At 38.5% G+C, this 16,509-nt stretch overlaps 1 long non-coding RNA gene across 4 annotated transcripts in view; it reads left to right on the forward strand.

The window, feature by feature from the left end:
- Positions 1 to 221: 221 nt before the first annotated feature.
- LOC148224493 (uncharacterized) overlaps positions 222 to 16,509 on the forward strand; it is an 81,652-nt gene continuing 65,364 nt past the window's right edge. Inside the window, exons 1-3 of one of the 4 annotated variants that reach the window (XR_015802721.1) lie at positions 237 to 503; positions 1,242 to 1,418; positions 11,131 to 11,255. This is a non-coding gene — a long non-coding RNA (uncharacterized LOC148224493). Of the gene's footprint in view, positions 504 to 1,241; positions 1,419 to 11,130; positions 11,256 to 16,509 lie in introns of those variants that run through there. The other 3 variants (XR_015802718.1, XR_015802719.1, XR_015802720.1) reach the window with 3 other exon arrangements.

A 16,509-nucleotide genomic window follows, 5' to 3' on the forward strand; every position in this document is an offset into this window, starting at 1 on the left:
TTTGCAGCCATTTTTGTATAATTCTTACTCTCACTATGCAGTATAGTCTTGATGTTAAACAAATCTGCTATCATGCTGCATCTTTGATATAGGAACACAGAAGCATTCATGTCTGACCCAGATGTTAGAAATAGCTGTACATCTCACAGATATTTATATATTTTGTGGTTACACTCGCTGTCACAAAACTACTCGAAATCTTAAAATTCTGTTGTATTCAGTTGCATGATGACAAAGCTAGCTACACGAGAAGAAAAAAACCCATGATGTTATTTTCCTTTTTGTTAGGGAAGTGGTGTATTAGTGGATAGGTGCTTGCTTCTGCTGAAAATGTTCGTTCATCTCTTGGATATGATGCTCATACTACCTGTCTCGCAGCTGTCAATTCATGATTGAGGCAGGAGCTTGCAGGGATGTGTGCGTTGGCTGGAGGGGATGTCTGGAGGAGCTGGGAAGTAACCAGATGACTGACAGCGATTGAGGCTTGACGCGGTATGGAGGGGGTAGGTACAGAAGAAAGCTAATCCTATAGAGGCAGTTGAAGGCTTTTTTGAGGGAGGATGAGGGAGGTAGAAAGCATCTGCAGGATTTGCTTTAGAGAGAATTTAAGGTTACATCTGCATCTCTGCAGCTCAAGGGAACTGAGAGCTAGTAAGTACAGCACATATTATCAATTATACCAGCACAGTGATGCTGATATGGTTATATGAGTGTAACAACCATATGAACACGCTTATTCCAGAATTAATTTATTATTTTTTATTAATTTCACAGTCATGTTGTATAAAGCTGAAATGTTTGGTTGTTTTGGTTTTGTATTTTTTTTTTTAAAGCAAAAAAATGTATTTTTGCCAGTACGGTAAACGATGCAGAAATTTAATTTTATGTAACTGTAGCTGTTTAATTCAGCCCTTAGAGTGTCCTGGTGTATTTTCAGCATGTGCACAGCTCTAAGTATACTGTTTTTCTTGCAATAAGGTTAATATTAGCTAGAAATGGAGACCTGCTGGAGATAAAACCAATTGCAGATGAGCTTGGCTAAAAGCAAAAGCTATAGTCTCTCAGATAATACCACAAGACAGCTTGAAAGGCTAATATATCATGCAAATGGTGGACCAGAATCACTTAGGCATAGATGGTCTGTGGGCTGTGCAGAAGGAGTGAATCTTTCTGTATTCAGCTGCGCGTGTGTGCGCGCCTCGCTCCCCCTCCACCCGCTCCTCTCGCTCTGCCTCTCCCAGACAGGCGAACAGACCTGCTCCTTCCTTTGTGTTGCCAGTCAGGTCCTCCCTCTGCAGTCTTACACAGGAAGAAGATTTATAACAGCTGCATGCAATGCCAGTGTCTCAAAGAGACAGTATCACGCCATGTGGAGGATTTTTGTATGGGGTTTAAGTTTTCTCCACTGAATTGGAAAGGTACATTTTTTTAATCTTAATTATTTTAAACACTTAATTCCCGTGGCTTTTATTTCCTGCTAAATTCTGACCTCCAGATACTATCATCTTTAAATCACAATCTGTTGTCACAGTACTGTAATGGCTGTGATGTCTTAATTGAAAACATGGGGATGTAAGGATTTCGGAAGTATAATTAGGGTACATTTCAATGAGAAGCTGTAAGTGCTGTTCTGTAAGATGGGCATCTGATATTTCTGACATACTGTATCAGAAATATAAGATTCAAACTAGAAAATGAAAATACAGCACACATGCAGTGCAACTGTGTACCATATGTTAAGAAATGTGCACCTCTTAAACAGCGGGCTAATTAGCTAGAGAAAACAGAGATGTCTGAATAATGATGCTAGAAATAAAAAGGATAATGAAATCTCAAGACAGACTTGTGTAGGAGATCCACCTGGCAGCAACTTGCCAGGTTTACTAAATTAAATGAAATCAAAGGAAAATTTATAGGTGGGAAAAAATGAATGTAAAAGCACTACATCCCTTTGTTTTAAGCTCTTGGTTGCCTGCTTCTTACCTCCCTGACAAGTGGCATGTATTATACTTAATGATGAGTGAAGCATCACAGTCAGAGAAGCCCAAAAGCTTAGGCTTAGTTCCCTAGGCTTAGAGAAAATTTCTAAAAAATTTGGCAAGGGATAGTTTCTTGGGGTATCTCTCTTCCCAGGTAGTAGCAAGAATACAAAATTAAAGTAGATTTCCTTTTGGCATTTCACCTCTTAGCCTCCCTGTTTCCCAAAGATGAATGCACAAAGTTGAATTATTTGATTTCAAGAAATCCCTAAAAGGGCTAGTGCTTGTTAGTGTCTAGGTTCAATATTAGTAACAGATTCCTTCTTCAGAGGAAGATACAATCTGGAAATATAAACCTAGATAAAATAATAAGGAATAGAGGCAGTTGCACTATAAGAAGTAAAAGACTACACAGCAGGCCATGGCAGGGAAGTCTGTGTCTAATTCTTCTAACTCAAATACATGCACTAGTTTCCTTCTTCTACCGTTTTACCTCATCCCATAAACAGCAAATCTACACATGTTGCTTGGGATTTGCCTTAGGACTTCTCTTCCCAGGATCAATGAACTCCAGAAGAGTGTTCACTGTATTCAGTCACTGCTGATTTTCAGCAGCAGGAGGTCCAAAATATGCTTAATATACCATTTGGAGAAACATAACCAAGATTTAATTCCACTACTCACTCATGCCTGAAATATTTCCTCTGGTTTTCCTCAAATGTTAGTCTGTCCACCCAGAACCACTTCTGTTGCATTGTTTTTGAGATCTACTATTACCCAGTATTATCAGAACAATGCTTATTTTTGTTCCTCCTGATAACCTGAGCCTTTGCCCTTCAACTTCTACAGCTAATCCACTGCTAGTTTTGGTTGATGGAGCCTGCAAATGGGGTGACATAAAGGATTCCTGTCCCTGTGACATGTTAAGTTCATATGTTTATAGCTGTTTAATCTGTAACTCTATCTATTCTACTGTGTCAGGAATACTATATTTACCCAGCTTGGAGTAACATTAGCAAAAGTGCTATGGCATCAGGGAATTGTCTGCTCCTCACTACTATACAACTGGTTGTTATTGTTGTTTAAAGAAGCTTAGAGCTGATAACAGAAGGGCTTCCATAGAATGAACTTAAAACCTAACAGCCTCCAGAAATTGTTCATAGCTGTGTGATCTGCTTTTAGTGTAGGACATAATTTTCTCCACTGCTAATTAAATCTGTAGTATCTGAACTATTCACATTAAGTTCTTTCTGCAAAGTACCGTAATACAACAGATAAATCTATGCACTGTTTACATATGAAACGAAACCTCAACATTTTTAAAGTTTACATGTATATCATCATGGTTAGATGCCATTTTTGATCTAGGAAACAGTATCCATACAGTTATTTTCCCTTTCCCTCTCTGGTTCCCTGAGGTTTACACTGCCTAAATATGTCACAACTTTTGAGAATTTCTTGGGACAAGATTCGGACTGCATCTCATTGAAATCTTTACAGAAAAGGTGACGGTACTTCCTTGAGAAGTCCCAAACACGGCAAACAACGAGGAGGGGCAGAGGCTATACAAAAGGCTTCAACGTGGATGTACCTATGCAAATACAGAGACACAATGTCTGAGCATGCATTTGCATTTGCACTGAGCCTGTATAACCATAATGCTATGTAAACAGAGCTTGAATTCCAGCACTGGACCACTGGTTATCTCACTGCTTGACGGCTAGCAGACTTCATTCTCCTCAGTTTGCCTGGTGCTAACTAGCACCCTGCCAGACAATGCCCAGGCATGGGGATAGCATTTGTCAGGAATCACTTCCAATACACACTATCGCCCTTGATAGTTTCTCTGAAACTGTCTCTGAAGGTTTTGGACCTTGACACCTACCTCCTGCCACATGCAGCACGCAGCAAATTCTCTCCGTTTCATAGTAGAAAAACCCCCTGTTAAAAGCTGCAATATGACCCTCACATTATTTCAGACACTTTGTCCCCTTGAGGTGACACTCAAGGCCAAGTGTTATGTAGTTTGCCTGCAGCATTGTGTGCCATTTCGCCTCACAGCCAGAAAACAGCCCTTAGCCCTATTTTATTTATTGACGTATATAGCCAACAAGACCTTCTGAGTTAAAAGTTAGGGAACACTGAATGAGTGCAGTGTTGAGCCAGGAGAAAAAAGGAAAACTAAGACAAATGGCCTATGTCTCATGTATTTGTCAGCAAGGTTAAAAAAATGGTACAGACCATATGAGAGACAAATGTTTGCTTCCCTCTGTGCCTCAGAGCACCAGCATATCTCAGTGGGATAAACTGAGTTTTTCTATAGACTTGTCACACCACATCAAAATGCTTAATCTCCAGAGAAATCACAGTCAGGCAGCTAATGCTCAGTTGACTAGGAGAATATTCATGTTCATGTATAGGAGTATAGTCGCACAGCCAGAACAAAGACTTTCCCATGCAGTTTATGGTGTTGAATGAAACTGTACAAGTTCCCTCTTTCCATGTCAGAGATAAATATGGTGTTCAGAAAGGGGAAAGAAAACAAACAACAACCCTAAACCTCATCCTAAAGGAATTTGGGATTAAAGTATACTAATTAATATATACAGTATAAGACCATCAGTGATGCCAACAATATGCTTCATATGAGATGTGGAAATATGTAGCCAGTCTTAGTCTCAACCAGAAGATGTGAGCTGAATTTTGCAGAAACAATAGAAACACTGGGAATGCATATAATCCGAGAAATTCCACATAAGAATAAAATCTCTTCTGACTCACAACATATAACAAGAAATGCTAGCAATGCTATAGTGTTTGCAAATAGGGTTTTTAAAAGAAATGAATCTGCATGATAGAAAGCTATTGGCCCATCAAGCTAAACTATCAAGACTGGAGGCCCAGCAAGGATTTAGCTGATTCCATTCACCAAACATACTGTTGGTAATGACTGACATAGACACAGTATTAAAAATTGTGTTTTAAGCAATGGCCAAAAGACAAAATATGTCATATGTACTAATACGTTCTTGAGAACAAATGGTATTAAATAGCACTGTAGAAAACACTATAGTAACGTATCAATTCAGAATACAATCCAGAATGCTCATAAACAAAGCTTCAAGTGTTCATGAAACTGCTAAAAATAGCATCATGTTCTTCATGTTCTTTATGTTCTTCGTGTAGTTAAGACATGTACAACATTTGTATTGTAGTTCCATTAAATCTGTGACTCACAACTGCAGAAGTTAAAAAGGGCTTATTTTAGAAATAGACACAGATAACAGTCAAATACTCCATCATCAAGCCTGGGAAGTTTAAACTTCCATTCTTACAATCTAGATGGTTCTGATGTGTTAAAATGGTTGGAAACATCAGGGCATTATGCACTTTTGGAAAACAGCACCAGTGAAGCATTCTTTCACATGAAAAGGACTACACAAAACAAGTTTCTACTTGTTTCAGAAATAAAAGGTTGGTTTTTTTTCTTTTAATAGTGACGTAAGGTACTTCAGGTTGGAAGGAACCTCAGGAAAGATTTAGGGCAAAATCTTGCTCTAAACAGAGTTGCATAGAGATTTATACAACCTGGTCTTGAAAACCTCAAAGTAGAGTCTGTGTACCCTCTCTAGGTAACTTACTTCACTTCTTAGGTGTCCTCATGGATTATACCCAGCTGGAAACATTCTTTTTCTCATTCATGTCTATTGTTTCTAGTTCTCCTGACATGCATCACTGGAAAACCTGCAATGTCCTTTCCATAACCTCCTCCTAGGTATTAGAAGGCTGCTGGTCCTGTCAAAACTGTATCTTCTCCAGGAAATTCTATTTCCTTCTATCTCTTCTTGAAAGGCTTTTGTTCCCTGATCCTGTTGTCCATTCATCCCATAGGTTCCTCCCAACAGCAGCCTGCCCCTCAAGTCCTTGAACTGTAGCCTCCATATGAGTTTCATCTGGAAACCTGATGAAAATATTGTCCATCACACTGTTCCTCACATTGTTCCAGGTTCCCAGAAATATGTTCCTAGAGTATTTACTCTGGGCATTTGCCAGGGATTGAAATAAGGTTGAGCAGCCTTTAGTTCCCTGGGTTTTTCTTTTGGAACCTTTATAAAGTTTTGATACAGCTTGTTAGGTCCATGAGCATTTATGAGTTGAGTTCTCATAAGTAGTCTCTGACTTGATCCTTATCCAGTGCTGCTATTCCCCTCTCTTCTTGCACACAGGTCTCAAAGAACAAGGCCCTGGGCACTTCAGCCTTACAGTGGCCACTGTTGCTGAATCATCCTTTTCATTCAGCAATCAGTACATACATTTTCCTTTTTCAAGCTTTTTTTAGTAATGTACAAGCTCTTCTTGTTGCCTTGATGTCGCTGGCAAGTCTTGATTCCATTTGAGCTTTGGTTTCCCTTTTCCCTGCCACAATCATTACAAGCTAATGCAGTGTTTCAGAAATTCCTCCTTTGAAGCCTATCCTGGCTTCCATCTGCTTTATGCTGCCTTTTCTGGTGGATCTCTGTCTTGAGTTGATCTGTTGATAAATGTACTTGATTTCCTGACTGTCACCATGAATATTCATAGGCTTGAAAGGTGATATCCTTACAGACTTGCTCAATTCCCTGAACTCATTTGCTTGTCAGACCTGCCTCCCATGCAATCCTACCTTTCAACTCCCCAGCTAAGCTGAAGTCTGCCCTTCTAAAGTGTATCCTCTGCCTCCTCAGGATTCTGAACTCTACTGTTTTGTGGTTATTACAGCCATGGTTTCTATTGATTATCATATTCCCAAAGAGCTGTTGCTAGCTAGTGAATGCCAGAGTCTCCTTGTTGGCCCTTCCATGTCTGTATCACGAGTTTACCTCAAATACAATCCAGAAACCTCCTGGATAGCTTTCTTCTCACCACAGTGTCCTTCCAACAGATGTTAAAGTTCCTGTAAGAACCCACATCATAGGATCCAAAGACTTCCTTGAATGTTTCAAGTAGACTTTATCCACCTCACCACGTTGATCAGGTAACACACTTCCTCTTCAATGTCACCTTCACTGGCCTCTCTGAGACACAAGTCTCTCATGCAGCTTTAGCACATTTTTAATACCATGTCTACGTCAGTCATTGCTAACAGTATGTGGCTGAATGTAATCAACTAAATCCTTGTTGGGCTTCCAGTCTTCATAGTTTAGCCTGATGGGCTGAAACATTTCCTCTGAATGTTTCATTAAAACCAAAATTATTTTTAAAATTCAGAACAGCTTTTTAAGGTACATTTGGTAGTAAAATTCTGTTAGAATGATGTCTAGAACCACAAAACTATTAAACTTATGGCAATATAGTACTATCATCAGTTTTTTTTAAGTATTTATATGACACCTGGCATGCTGTTTAAATATTTTGTAAGAAATTACTGGAGGGTGAAGAACAGGCACTATACAAGGTGCCTAGACAACCAAGTCCACTTGGCCTTGCAAGTCTAAGCAACAAGATCCTTTCAAGACTGTTCAAAGATAGGTTAGTCAGTACTGTTACCTTGGGGGAGGGTGTGAGTGCAGCAGGGTTGGTAGAAAACTTGATATCCAAGGTAAAAATAGTGTCTTAAAAATTTTGCTCACAGCATTTTTGTGAAACAGTGATAAAGAAGGACAAAACCACAAAAGCATTCTCTTAAATTCAGCAAGTAGGTGCTGTAGCAGCTTCAAAACACCTTTGAAAAATGCAAGGAGAAACTTTTTCTACTTTATTATGAAAATGAATACATGAGATACTGAAATGTGCTGGCTTATTGTACCAGCTTGCAAGGTCATGCAGCCAGTAAGAAGGGGGATTACAGGTCTAAACCTTAGACTAACTATCATAAGCTCCTGACTTAGGCAGAAGAGACTCAGATATTTAACAGATTTGCAATAAAATTAATGGAGAAAGTAATGTAGAGGCTGTCAGTGTAAGGTAGGATGTAAGGGGGAAAATGAATATGTACTCTTTTTTCATTTTCGTTTAGATTCTGTGAGTGGATTAGTCTGGCTTACACATAGCTGTATATTTAGCTATGGTGACAAATATTGCTTAACAGAGGAATATTTCACAGTTAACACAGCCTCTTTCCCAAACATTAGGCCTTATAAATACAGAAAAAATTGGCTAAAGAATTCAGATTCATTAATATTGGAGGAAGAAGAGAATTACAAAGAAGTGTTCATGATCCTGGACCTTCTAAGGACAGACTGGCAGGCTTACCAGTGAACCTAATCAGTTAAGGTAACCACTTAATCAAGATTCTTGTTTTCTGGATCACACATTTGTTTCTGTTAAATAAACTCACTGCCTTTACAGGTGGTCAGATATTTCTCTTGGAGCCTAAAGGTTCTCAGCACGTAATTAAAGCTAAGGTATTACAGTAGACTCCAAATATATGAAAAGCTGACACACAAAGGAAAGGAGTAATTTGTTGTCTGTATCATCAGTAGATGAGTTAAGTTAAAGAAAAGTTAGGTGTTAGGAAGCAAATTCCAGTGCTAAGAATAGAGAGAACCGGGAAGATAATGCCATGGGAGATTGTAAAGGCTCCATCTCCTGAAGTTTTTAGAACAAACATCAGTCAGGTGGATATAAGCATAGTTCAGTTTGCTTTAGAGCTGGGATATGGAAAAAGGTGTCCTCTTGAGGGCCTTTTCAGGCCTGTGATCCTATTCTTATAAAGCCTGCTTCAAAGACTAACAGTCTTTAATATGTTTCAAATGCAATTACATGTTGTTCAGATAGCTGTGAAATATTCAAATGAAATGTAAGTTTCATTAAAACCTGAAAAGTGAAATGAGTGCACTAAATTCATCTCTCAAGTAACTATTTGACCTCTTATGTTTTCCCTTTTGGCTTATTCCTGCCATTGTGCTCAAGAAAGCTGTAACCTGATAACAAATACCTGGATAGCTGGCAATGACTCAAACTCATCCAGTTGTGTTCATGCTTGACCTGCCTTTTCTTAAGCAGTTTCATCTCATTTTGTACCAGTCATTACGCTTATTGACTAGTGTTCAGAGATCAGTAAGTGGCAAGCTTAAAGACAGTAAATCACACAGAAAGTCTGTGTACAACTGAGACGTGTTGCTTGTTTATGGTAGCACTCTATTTCTGCAACACCTGGCCTCATCTCTGAACAGTGCATGTACTGACACACAGCATATTGCATCTGAAAGCTGGAATTTGAATAGATTGTGCCATGTAATGAAATACTAAGAAACAGGACGTTTCCTAAATAAAGATTCATTACTACTTGCTTACTGGCCCCAATAAGAAATAATCCTTTTCCTCCAGTTTCCATTTTTCAGCCAGTAAAAATGCTTTGTAGTTTTTCTCCAGATTCAGCTGTAGCAGTCATGATTGACTTCTCAGCTAAAGTCAGCAGCAGGGGGGCAAACTTCTTCCTCACCATTGGTTAATACTATAATCAATAGGAATCTTTTGTCCTCTTAAAAATAGGGAGTCTTTTCCAAGGAAAAAAAAATTAACCATCCATAGAAAATTGCATAAGCTCTTTCCCGGTCAGTTAAGCACAGGGGGTTCTTCACCTTGCACCAGAACATAAAGAAGGTCCTCTCTGTCTAGCTTTGCTATTCCATAGATAACTTCCTGTTTAGCTAATGCAGATTTATTTAATTTTAACTTTTAATGCATTTCAGTGAAACAGACTGCCACCAAAGAAAGAATAGTAAGACAAAAGCCTTATAGTCTAAATAGAAAAGAATTTTCAACTTGCTAATCAGGAAAAATAATCACCTAGGTTTAAAGGTTTAAATCCTGTCATATTGAAATCACATGTTTACTTTAACACTTCATACTATAGAATATTCAGAATTTACATATTATTAATCCTGTTTTTGTGAACAGCACAGACTTCTATTAACAGCAATGAGCTTGCACTTCTGTGCATTGTTAAAATGAGTGAATTTATACCAGAAGGAAATCAGGAAATTCACAATAAGGGCCAACGTAATTAGTTACACAACGAGTGGTGTTAAAGATGCCAGCCCATCCACATCTAAGTATGAACTTTGCAGAAAAAATCAGAGCATTCCAACTTCTGTTAAACTATTCAGAGACTTCAAGATGCAGAACATTATATTAACTCAAATAAGAAAAGTAGGCTAAGAAAAGGGGAGATATCAGATTCAAAGAAAATATCGGAAAGAAACAGATTAGATGAGACAAACCAGAAAATCCCTTATTTTTTAGTCATACTATATGTCATAGGAAAAATATATTACCAAAATACTGTAGAGAAAATAGCGATTTGGGGAATAATTCAGTTCATGAAGACTTCTGGATTCTGTTTAACATTCTTCAGAAAAGTCTGTACAGTACCATACCTAGGGTTTGATTCAGATTTTTAAAAAAACGTATATAGAAGTTTAGCCACTTTGCTAGTCTAGAGTAGATTCTGTCTTAATAGACACAAAGCAGTGCTTCCGAGGGAAGTATATCCCTATTCTTAAACTCCTTTCTTAGGCACCTCTAAAGAATGATTTGTCCCATCTTCGCTCTTTCCATAGTTCACTGAGGAAATCTAGAAAATTAACTTAATAAAGCTACCTGTATACTACTCAAGAACAACTTACACACGTACAGCATTGAAATTGTTTTCTAGGTAATTAGTAAATAGTAATTAAGCTAAACCTCTAAAGTAAAAGAAAAGTTGGATTTCCATCAGTATAAGTCTTCTGGGCTCAAGTTTATGACTGTCTTATTGCAGTGGGGTTTATTCATTGTGCTGGTACAGCTTTGCAAGGGCAAGTACAAACTAATAGGCATGCTATAATAACCAAACATGAAGGAAATTATGAACCTGAATTAGTTCTACAGTATTTCAAAGGATTAAAGGTATTAGAAAACAGGACAATATAATCTTGTCTGGGTGACTCCATGGTACTGATTCTTGTAGTAGGGGGATCTTCCTTGCTGAAGGACTTGCCACACCATGTGCACAGTAATATTTTTCTTTGCTTTCAGAAACAACTGAAGAGACAAAATAGTGTGATTTTGAGTTTCTCTGTATTAAAAGTCTATAAAAATCTGTTCTTTATTTGAAGTCTGTAAGAAACCACAAGCAACTCCATATGTGCCTTCCTTTTATGTTACACTTGTCCTTTTTATTTTGCAGTGTACAAAGTCACCACTGGAACCCAGTGACAGACCTTGATTAACTGTGCTTCATCTATTTCCACAGAAAAAATGGACTGAAGAAAGTGTTCTAAAACAAGATAATAAAATGTTATCATTCCCTCACTCTCATTTTATTAAATATGCTCATCTTATGTGCAAAATAAGTCTATCCAGTTGGCATCTTTGTGATGAGACAGAATGCATAAGGAAAAATTGCTTTTGAAACGTATGTTTACATATTCTATCTGCAATGGTAATCTTACTGACAGACATTTGTCACTGATCATTCTGCTGTGGTACAGTATAATTTGTACTCCTTTTCTCTTTGTTACTGGAAGTTAAATGGGAAAATAGATAACTGTAGAAAAGCCTGTAGCTTTTTTTTTTAGACTACCATTCATCTCTAAGTCAGTTCCAAATGCAGGAATACCTCCCAATATCCATGAAGCCCTTTGTGACTGTAATTTTTGTTTTCTAGCATGAGGACAGAAATATTCAATGAATTCAAAAGGGGGGAAATTTCATACTACTAAAACAAAACATTCACTCTATAACAAGCCTTTAATTTTCATCAATGTCACAAAATGTTGTTGAAGGTTATAGTTGAGCAAGTTTTAGATGGTAGTTAGATATTTATATGCCTAGCAGGAAAAGAAAATCTAGTCTCAGAATATTTACTAACAACAATTGAATTTTTGAAAAGGAGATCAAAATTCACATTTCAGGCCTTAAGGAAATCACAGACTTAGGGAATAGGCATGAGCCATTTAATGAAGCATTTTCCCCATGGTTTGCATCACGCATTTTCCTGTGGGAAGCTTGTTGCTAGCCCTCAGAGTCTGAATAATGGACCTTGTTTTAGCAAGAGGATTCCTGTGTTCTTATGTAAAACCCTGACAAAGTGCCAATAATGGTCTCTGCTGTTACCTACCCTTGTGCACACTATATCTGTCCCTACGAAGATGACAGATGTGTTGGAGTAAGGAAAGAGCATTGGAAGCCTGGAGCTGAATTGGTCTTCTTTTATAACCAATAGAATGCAAAGGAGAAAAACAGTTCAAGGGATTACTTACAAAAACCCCAAAAGTCACATCCTATTTTTACTCACAATAAATAAGAAAACTCATTGGTATCTCTGGTAAGTTGACCTTGTCTAGCTACCACAGGCCCACCAAACCTCTCAACTGGACTGTGGACTGGGGAGAAGAAAATGAAATAAAAGACTTGTGGGGTGAAATAAGGATAGGGAGATCACTGTAATGGGCAAAACAGACTTGACTTGGAGAAATTAATTTAGTTTATCAACAATTATCAACAATTAACAGTGAAGTAGGATAAGGAGGAATAAAACCAAATCTAAAAGCACCTTCCCCTCTCATCCCTCTTCTTTCTGGGCTCAGTTTCACTCAGATTTCTCTACTTCCTTCCCCCAAGTGGTGCAGGTGAATGGGGAATGGGGGTTGTGGTCAATTAATTACAGCTGTGTGTGCTGCTCCTTCTTCCTTGCACTCTCTCCTTGCTGCAGTGTGGGGTCCCTGCTACAGCAAAGTCCCCCAGGATAAGTCCTCCCATGGGTTATAGGTCTTCACAAACTGTTCCAGTGCATGTCCCTTCCACAAGGTGAATTACTTCAGGAAGAAACTGCATCAGCATAGGTGCCCCACAGGGTCACAAACCCTGATGGCAAACCTGCTCCAGAGAGGCTTCCTCTCTCCATGGGTCACAGGTCCTGTCAGAAGCCTGCTCCAGCGTGGGTTTCCCATGGGCTCCTGCACAGGCTGCAGGTGGATCTCTGCTCCACCAGGGACCTCCAAGGGCTGCAGGGACACAGCTGCCTCACCATGGGCTGCACCAGGGCTGCAGGGGAACGTCTGCACTGCCCTTGGATAATAATCCCTGCAGGATTATTTCTCTTACATGCTCTCAGTCCTCTCTTTGGTTGCTGTTGTGAAGCAGTTTTCCCCACGTCTTATCTATGTTATCTCAGAGGTGCTGCCACTGCTACTGATGGGCTCAGCCTCTGCCGGTGTGGTGGGTCCTTCTTGGAGACAGCTGGCATTGGCTCTTTGTATATGGGAAAAGCTTCTGGCAGCTTCTCCCAGAAGTGGCCCCTGTAGCCACTCTGCTATCAAAAATCTTGCCACATAAAGCCATATACTCCAGGATCTCTTCATGTCCATAACTTTTTCCATTAAAACCGTGTTATCATGCAGCCTACATAACTGACACCACCTTAACTGCCACACCTCGACTGTTACACAAAGATCTCAAAGGCTGCATTTGACACATTTTCATCCTGATATGCTGTAAAAAACTTTCCAACATACTTTTTCTTCATATGTGTGTTTTTAATTTAGGACTAACATAACTTCATGTATTTAATTTAACTCTATATACATACTCCATGTATGAAGAACTACATACTCTATGTATGCTATGACATATATATATTTATTTTTATACAATCTCATATTATTAACTTGTATAATATATGCATTACATTTAGAATGTTTACTATATGTATTTTCTATTGTTCAATATGTTATATACGACATATAATTGCAGTTTGGTGAGACAACTGGGAATCTAATCTGTAGGCACAGATCTGGAATGCCATCTGAAGAATTTCTGTAAGCATTCTCCAGATATTGAACCAGTTTTTGTTGTGTACATGTGGAATTTCTTCAGGATGTAATCAAGAGGCAGTACATTGTTGGCTAGAAAATAAGAGCCTAGTGGCAATAGGACAATCTGCCTGTCTTCTTGAGCTGTACTCTTGACTTGAGCATTCGTCCAAGCTCTCTATTAATTTTTCTTCAATTTTCTGTAAGCGTATACAACACAGATATTCTCCCTTTTCTCTCCCTACATATTTTTCTTTTTAAAATTCTCTAATTCCTTTTATTTCCTTAATTTCACTATTTTAAAATTAGTTGATTTTCTTTGGTATCCATGCAAAATATGGTCTAAACTTTATCTTCAGTTGCTTCAGTTGCATGCTTCATCACTGGCCTTCCTTGTTTTTTCTTTATCAATTTCATCCAAAATGCTGGTCTAGTAATCATCTACATTATGGACAACCTCTTTTATGATCTATTCATTAATCTCTCATTATCCTCATTCCTGACTTCCAAACTCTGCATAACTCCACTCTCATTATTGGCAATTTTCTCTGCAATTTCTTAACTTTGTCCTTGTATCCTCTAAGTCATATGTCCTTTGTTTTATTCTTTCATTCCTGTCTTTAGGCCTCAGATTTTGGGGAGTCTTTGAATGTCTGAGTCTAGGGTGAACATATCAACCAAAAGCAAAAGTGCTTGCAATCAAAGAAACTCTCTATCATGAACAGTCATGGAAATCATTAAAAATCTTAAGACTGAATTTTCAAAGATTGTCTTCACACTCCCTTTTATGTTTTATGCCCTATTAAAATATTTTGGGTTTGGTTTCTATAGTTCTCAAGGTGTTATAAAAAGTGAATAGGCCTTGTTAGCCTATTTACAATACTAAGGTAGGGTAAACCTAACACAGGTGAGCAAGGCCAGTATCTTGATAAAGGCCAAATGTCAAAATAACAGCAGAAATTAGATTAGATTAGACTAGATTAGATTAGATTAGATTGTAATATCATAAACCTGGATTATCTACCTGGGTAGATAATCCCAGATTAACATTTTCTATCAGATGTTCATGTCAAGTTAGATACATCTTCTTCTACTCTAAGGTAGCAAGTTATGAAAGCATTGCTCATCCTCCATTGAGATATGGTGGTATTATACTCAGAGAAGCAGGGAGTATTCTTCTGTTCAAGGCTAAAAATATTTTCCTTTCAAGATACTGCCATGGAATACAATCAGGATCAAAACTCACTGTTGAGATCAGTAATAGAAAAGAGAGTACATTCTTACAGTCAGAAGGACTTTTTTTCTTCACTGCAATTGCAGCTGAGATAGGTGAACCAATACTGGCCTTCAGATATATTAAATTATGTTTCATTGATGGTAAAATCCAGTTTCCAGCTAATATGCCATTTAGTAGATGGCTTAAAGTGCACCTTAATCTGCATCGTGCCCCAAGTTTGACATTATTTGTGTAGGGCATCACAGGTTGATAGTATATTTTTTCTGCTGACAGGCACAGTTCTCTTCTCCATTAAAGCTTATGGATATTTATAACTCAAAGTGTTCTTGTAGTGGCTGGTAATATAGAACACTTCTCTGCAGTCTACTATTTGACAGTTTCTACTTACTGAGATCTAACTGATGAGAACATCCATAGCTCTTCTGGTTACTAGATAGTTGTACCAAGGTGATCCTGATCCCTGAACTGAAGGAAGCAAAGACTACTTTCTTACCTAAATTCATGTCAGTCTTTCTAGCAGTAATACACACCACTTTACTAAGATAAATAGCAAATCAGCTCTAACTTCTTCATCACTTTTTCCTGTTTCTTCAAAATAAATGTTGACCTCCAAAATCCCAGACTACAACACTGCCTGCATAGATATAAATCAAAGTACATTTTCTTCATTCGTAACAACATGGAAACAGTATAAAACTCCAGTGCATTAGGAAGCAGGAAATTAGAATCAGAACAAGGGAGTCATTGGAAGGATTTTTAAATTATTTCAGGCAATCTCCTACTAAAAGCAGGAGTATAAAATCCTAAAAACCTTCATGAGAAGAGAATTCACAACTCCTCTGTATAATAGTGCTGTGCTAAACTTCCATTTTCCAGAATTCCAGTGGTGAAAAATGTATTCATAATGCCCTGTTTGAACCTCCCAACCTGTAGTTTGTGGTTGTTACCTGTCAACAAGCCCAGGTATAGAATGAATCATAGAATGGTTTGGGTTGCAAAGGACCTTAAAGATCATCTAGTTCAAGTGCCCCTGCTGTGGGCAGGGATGTCATCCTCTAGACCAGGTTGCTCAGGGCTGCATCTGACCTGGCCCCAAGCACTTCCAGGAATGGGGCATCTACAAGTTCTCCGGGCAACCTGCTCCATTGCCTCACCACCCTGAGGTAAAGGTTTTCTTCCTAATATCTAATTTAAACCTGGCCTCTTTCAATTTAAAGCCATTCCCCCTCGTCCTGTCACTATCTGCCCATATGAAAAGTCCCCCTCTCCCTTCTCTCTTATAAGCTCTCTTACGGTACTGGGTGGCCACACTGAGATCTCCCCAAATTCTCCTCCACACTGAACAACCCTAGCTCTCTGCCTGTCTTCATAGGAGACGTCCTTTCTGACAGACCCTTTCCAGTTCCTCCACATCAGCCCTGAATAGGGAGACTAAAAGCTGGATGCAATAGCTGAGATGTGGCAGCATGCAGTAGAAGTGAATAATAAGTTCCTCTGATCCTTTCTAGTAGTGAAA

Source organism: Sturnus vulgaris, chromosome 3, assembly GCF_052056855.1.
Source record: "Sturnus vulgaris isolate bStuVul1 chromosome 3, bStuVul1.hap1, whole genome shotgun sequence".
Taxonomy (NCBI): Eukaryota; Metazoa; Chordata; class Aves; order Passeriformes; family Sturnidae; genus Sturnus; species Sturnus vulgaris.